Here is a 6833-nt window from a genome sequence, read left to right on the forward strand (position 1 = left end):
CAACAACATCTGGGGACCCAAGCTGAGGAAAGGCTGCTCTGAAATACTTTTAAAATATCCCATAATTCTTTGCTGAATCACCTGAGCCAAGAGTCCCAGTAGAATTCTATGTTTTGGGACCAAAATAACTTAACGCTAAGGAGGAAGGGGCCCAAAGAGTGCAAAAGTAACAAAGCTTTCCCCCACATGCATTATAATGTATTATTGTTGCAATATATTGTGTTGCTATCTTCATCAATAACATAAACCTTTCCATAAATTGTTTTTTGTCCTGTTGCCTTTGTTTGTGGAGTTGTTGTTTTTTTTTGGTGTGCCAAGATAACTTGACTAGCCTTGTGGGTGCTATTTGTGGGTGGGTATGGGTGCCATATGCTGTTCCACCTGGCAGCCAAATGTATTGAGCTAGTCCTGCCCACAGCCACCTCTTGCCCAAACCTCCATGCATAGCTCTGATTTTACTCAGAGCAGCTGTGCCCCAGGGTCAGGAAGAGGAGCAAGCTGTTGGGACAAGGGGAGTTGTGGCTGGTGCGATAACAAAGCTCTGAGCATAAAGGTGCCTGGTTTGAGAACGGGTGGTTCCCTCTATGGGAAATCCAGCCAATGCACTCTCTTTAAAATACTATTGGACTTTAAAGGAGGATTGGACAAATTCATGGAGGATGAAGCTATCAGTCTCAACTAGCCAAGATAACTTTGCTCTGCCTCCATGCTTCTGAATACCAGTTGCTGGAAGCCCCAGGAGGGGAGGGGGCTGTTGTGCTCAAATCCTGCCCTACTGATTTCCCACAGGCAACTGGTTGGCCACTGTGAAAGCAGGATGCTGAACTACGTGGAGCTTTGCCCTGAATCTCTGCGCCATACACAAAGAAAGGTGCAGGACTGCAGCCATGTTCTATCAATCTGGCTCTGTCTTATCCTTCGTTGCTCCTATCCTTCGTTCACCTTGTTTCTGCCTTCCTATTCTTTGCCGAAAGGGCTGGCAATTGGTCAGCTCAGATTCTGACCAGACTGGAATAGATATGAAGTGTAAACAAGATGCATAGTTGTAAGTAGCTAGCTCTGGCAGCTTGAAAGTTTTATGTTTGGTCTTCGCAGACCAGACTTTGCAAAAACATAACTCGGCCCTTCAGTCAAGAGGAATTTGAAAATTAATATGCAAAAAAGAGAAAGATCTGGATTGTTGCTGCTGGCTAGTGAAGATGCCGCCAAGCTTAAGAAGCTGCAAGCTGTGCAGCCCCGTGGCACCATTCTATATGGCCGAGTGAGAAATGTAGGCAAAAGCAGACTTCATCTTCCTGCAGTCTCTTCCTGAACAGAGAGTGTTTGTTGGAGTCTGGTTGTATAATTTGTTGATGGTTCTGATCCTGCTGGCCAGATAAAGTTTTGCATCTGTACCAGGACTTCAGGATGGAAAACAGACAGACAGACAGACAGACAGACAGACAGACAGACAAACAAAGGACTGGGTGCTTCCTGGTCCTGATTCAGTTAGGTTCATTCATGATGCTGCTGCAGGGAGAAGAGCAGTTCTAAGCCAAGGGCTTGGTGCTCCAGTTGGTCTGCACGGCTGTTCATCCTTACTCACAAATCATAGCTGCCCCTACCACCCTCTCCCTTCTCAGTGAATTATGATTTTTGCTTGAGTCCCTTTGTCTGCTTGGAGGACCTCAAGTGTGGGAGGGGAGGGGAGGCAGAGGAGATGAAACCTGCTTTAGACTATCCACCAAAAGGTCATGCATCAGAGAGTATCTCCCACGCACAAAGGTACCCTTAGAAACAGTTCTCTGGAGTTTCTCCTTCCTCACGCACCTGGTGCCTTTACAGAAAGGTCAACGCATATCTCCAGTAGCTTCTGCAGTCACCTGGCTTGGCTGCTGTCAGTCTCCATCCTAATGATCCAGTCGGAGTTTGCTTCCTCCCCATCCTTGTTTTGGAGTGCAGCTGACAGGCTCCTAGCTAAACCGCTTGTTCTCTCTGTTACTTTGAAGAGGGCTTGAGCAGGCAGATGATGACAGCCTGGCCATAATGGGTTTAATGAACTGGGGAAGCAGCTGCAGATTGTGATGAAAGCTAACAGGGAGGGGAGTGTGAGCAGGATGAGGGCTTTCAGGTGCCTTCCCTTTTGGTCTTCATAACACGCAAGAAGAAGAAGAAAGCTGACTGTGATGGTCTTGGACGGCAGAACCAGGCCTGGATAGCGCTGTGGGATGGAGAATCATGCAAATTTTTAACGCTAATAGCCAGTATCATCCTTAACTTTCCCATTCTTTTGTGCTTTCGGTTTCACTGCAATTGGAAAATAAAGCATGCTTCAAATGAATGTTGATCTACAGTAAACTGAAAAGCAATGAATGAGTTGTGCCCTGTTTCATGTGGGACACCTAAGAGATATAAGAAGAACCTGCTGGATCAGGCCAATGACCCATCTAGTCTAGCATCCTGCCTTCGCAGTGGCCAACCAGGTGGCTGGGGGAAACCTGCAAGCAGGACCTGAGCACAAGAGCACTTTCCCCTGCTGTGGTTTCCAGCATTTGGTATATAACAACAACAAGCAACAACAACAACAACAATTTATTATTTGTACCCCGCCCATCTGGCTGGGTCTCCCCAGCCACTCTGGGCAGCTTCTAACAAATATTAAAATACATTAAAATATATTTAGGATCATACTGCCTCTGACCATGGTGTAGAGATGCTTAAGTATACAGAATCCTGCTTCAATGCATGAGATGAAATTCCACGTTTCCTTCATCCCAACCATTTAAGGGTTTGTGGATTTGATGTCTACATAGACAGTTGGGTCACGCAATGAAATAGTCCCCCACAACAAATTAAACGAACCCATATAAAACCAGCATATCTGAGAGAAACATGGGTTACAAAAACAATTCTTCCTTTTAAAAAAAGTTTTCTATATGCTTTGCTTTGTATGGAAGAGCATCCAGTCATGTGAGCTCTCATGCTGCAGTGGAACAGCCTAGACTCAGATTTACCAGTACCAATTAGGGGAGAATGCTAAGCTCTTCCATAGGGTTGGGGACCCTGTAGCCTTCCAGATGTTGTTGGACCCCAACTCCCACCAGCCTCAGCCAGCAGAATCAGAGGTCAGAGGTGTTGGGAGCCATAGTCCAGCAACACCCAGAGGGCTGCAGGTTCCTTATCCCTGGCACTCATAATACAATGCTGGCTTGGCACCAGAAATCAGCATGGTTGAGCACCTGTTGACTGTCTCCCCTCAAAAAGAAGAAGTGGCTGCTGCCACCTTTACATATAACCTCTCCTTCACCTCGGTAGAAGGCCAATGACCATGTGGATCATGTCCTGCTGCTCTGCTCTTTCTCCACATTTCCTCCACTTACCTGTCTTCTCCTGCAGAGGGTGGACAAGTGAAGACACTGGCAATTTTGAGGAGGAGCAGTAGAGGAACAGCCACAAACTTTGGGCAGACCTACACCATACATTTAAAACACATGACCCCCCTCCCAAAGGAGGGAACTGTGGTTTGTTAAGGATGCTGGGAACTGTAGCTCTGTGAGAAGGAAAACTACACGGTCACTTTCCCTGCTGAAATCAATCAGGCACCCACAGATCTGATATGTTGCCACATGCAGAAAACATTCTTTTTGGCCCACTTTTTTAAGAGAATGACTTTGATTCAGTGCTGGTCGTTTGTTTCTTACTTTTTCATGCTATGGTTTTATGATGTTTGAATGATTTTTTTGTACACTGTCACAATATTTTTACGAGTAGGCGGTTATTATAAATACATACATAAATAGAACAGCAGCAGCAGCAGCTGCACACTAATGTGCTGCCCCCCTATGGCTACTGGGCTGCCTGTGAGAGGAGAGGATGAACCATGGGCAGGGGCCCTTGCAACCCATAGTTACAGGGGTCCACTAAGGTCCACTTGCATGAAGCCTCCCTGCCCCAACCTTGGAGCTGACCCAGATTCAGTGATCACTAGAGTAGTTGACGAAGGGGTTGATTTCCCCTATGATCCAACTCAAACACCCTATTACTGCCAGCTTTTTAGATCATTTGCTTTTACTAACTACATGGCAGGCAGAAGTTCATTAGCTGAAGTTTTCCCAGCCCTGCATCTCAGAGAGAGGGGCGGGGAGAGGGGGCAATGTTCTGTACACACTGTACTGTATTTTAGGGTACACCTACTTACTTACCCCTTCTGCGCCGTTGTGCATACCATGGCCCCCTAGTTTCCCTCTGTTCCCCGAAGGCGTTCATGCAAACACAGAGCCAGGTACCCTGCCTTGCTAATCATACGTTGCAGAGTAACAGGCGCAGCTATTCTGTTCTTCCTGCTGTGCAGGATTTTCCCATTCCACAACAAAGAGCGAAATGGCTATTATCTCCATAATAATAATAATAATAATAATATTTATTATTTGTACCCCGCCCATCTGGCTGGATTTCCCCAGCCACTCTGGGCGGCTTCCAACAGAAACCAAATACAACAATATCAAACATTAAAAACTTCCCTAAAAAGGGCTGCCTTCAGGTTTTTTCTGAATGTCAGGTAGTTGTTTATTTCCCTGACCTGTGGTGGGAGGGCGTTCCACAGGGCGGGCGCCACTACCGAGAAGGCCCTCTGCCTGGTTCCCTGTAGTTTTGCTTCTCGCAGTGAGGGAACAGACAGAAGGCCCTCGGCGCTGGATCTCAGTGTCCGGGCTGAATGATGGGGGTGGAGACGCTCCTTCAGGTATACAGGACCGAGGCCGTTTAGGGCTTTAAAGGTCAGCACCAACACTTTGAATTGTGCTCGGAAACGTACTGGGAGCCAATGCAGATCTCTCAGGACCGGTGTTATGTGGTCTCGGCCATGCCATGGTCTAAGAAAATAGCCCCTAAACAGAGGAGAACTGAAGGTTCTGAGAGCAGGGGTGGGAAACCTGCGGCCTCAGGGCCACTTCCAGTCTTCGCCTTAATTAATTGTGTGCAGCTCTTCTTGACTACATTTTGCATGGGGGAGGGAGCGGGGAAAGGGAAATGAGAGAGAGAGAGAGAGAGAGAGAGAGAGAGAGAGAGAGAGAGAGAGAGAGAGAGAGAAGGAGAAGAGAAGGTTCTCACTTTTGGCTCTGGCCTGCTCACCACTAGTATGTGCTCCCACAGCAGGTTACTTCAAAGGGAATGTGGCCCTCGATAGAGAAAAGTGTCTCTATTCCTGTCTGAGAGGGATAGGAATTACTTACTACCCCATAGAGAAACACTTAGATCTGCAGTTTGGCTTCCCTCCAGGTGCAGAGCTTACTTAATGCATGGGTTAATTCTCATTGATGTGGCTGTCTTGGCAAAAGTAAATTAGGCAGGGACACCTGGGAAGGAGCACCATCTGCCAGGTGTTTCGAAGCCAGCTCACAGGGTACAAAAAAGAACAGTCTCTTGCCAGCAGAACTGTACAATTCTTCATGGAAGCACGGACTCCCCTTCACTCCAGATTAGGAGACATGTTATGTTTTCTTGTCACAGAATTGTTGGGGGGGGGGGTGAATGTATGTATATCATCAGGTGTGACAAATAGACCCACCCTCCCTCCTTTTCACTGTGGCTGTGTACACACCATGCATTAAAAGCACATTTCCTCTTCCCAAAAGAGAACTGTAGTTTGTTAAAGGTGCTGGAGATTGCTACTCTATGATGGGTAAAATTCCCTAGATTCTTTTTCGGTGGGAGGGGTGTGTGCATTAAATGTATGGTGTGTACTATGCAGCAGGTGTGTACTATGTGCATGCTGTGAAGACACAGGGAATCGCATCTTCCAAGATTGTGCATGAAAAGAAGATACGATCATTGCATGTGACCATCTAGATGGAGATGCCATGCAATTACATAAGCAGAAGCCTTCCCTGTAAGGGGCAAAACATGTAACTGGTGGACTAGAAAGGTGCTTGGTGAAAGTGACCATGGCCAGGAACTTCTAAGGTGTGTTTTTGTTGCTCTAGCAAGGGAAGAATGATGTCATCTCTGTTCCTTTAGGGCCTGCGAAGCTGTGCTAGGAGCAATTTAGTAAGCTCTGAGACTTCTCTAGCATCAGCACATTCTTCCTTCGCTCCTTCCCTCTCCACCTGCTTTGAAGAGCATCCATGTGCTTCTGTGTCCCAGAAGATAGGGAGCTCTTTGAGAGAGAGAGAGAGAGAGAGAGAGAGAGAGAGAGAGAGAGAGAGAGAAGCAGAAGCGACAATATGCTTTTGAGGCCAAACAGGCAGACATGTTTAATTATACACTGTACAGCACAATATATTTTAACTAACTGCTAGCTATTTCCCTAAGTACCCCCTTATCTCCCAGAGCAATATAAAACCTGGGATGGATTATGCTGCAATTCTGGAATCTCTGTATATATTATCGGCTGGGTTTACGGAACACATCCTGCATAAACACTCCACTGAGTCAGAACAGCACCAGGTCTAAAAATAGCTCAGCGCTGTCTAAACCCAACAACCTGTGAACACCCTCTCCCCCACTACATATGGGGTGACAAATTCCAGATCCCTGGCTTGAGAATGATCCAGCCATTCAGAAAGAAGCCGAAGCACGGAGATTAAAGGCAACACAGCTTCTTAGTTTTATCATGGACATGTCCCTATCTTATGAGTGGTGAGGGGGGGATGTCTCATCTGACCTGTCTACCCACAACCCACAGGACTGCTGCTTCCACTAGACTCATACAGTGGTTATACCAAATGAATATAGAGTTGGAAGGGAACCAAAATAGAGTTGGAAGGGGACCAAAGGGTCATCTAGTCCAACCCCCTGTAATGCAGGACTATTACAAAGAAGCTCCTTATATGCCAAGCAAAAGCTCAGTAAACATC

This window comes from Lacerta agilis, chromosome 5 (assembly GCF_009819535.1).
Source record: "Lacerta agilis isolate rLacAgi1 chromosome 5, rLacAgi1.pri, whole genome shotgun sequence".
Classification (NCBI taxonomy): Eukaryota; Metazoa; Chordata; class Lepidosauria; order Squamata; family Lacertidae; genus Lacerta; species Lacerta agilis.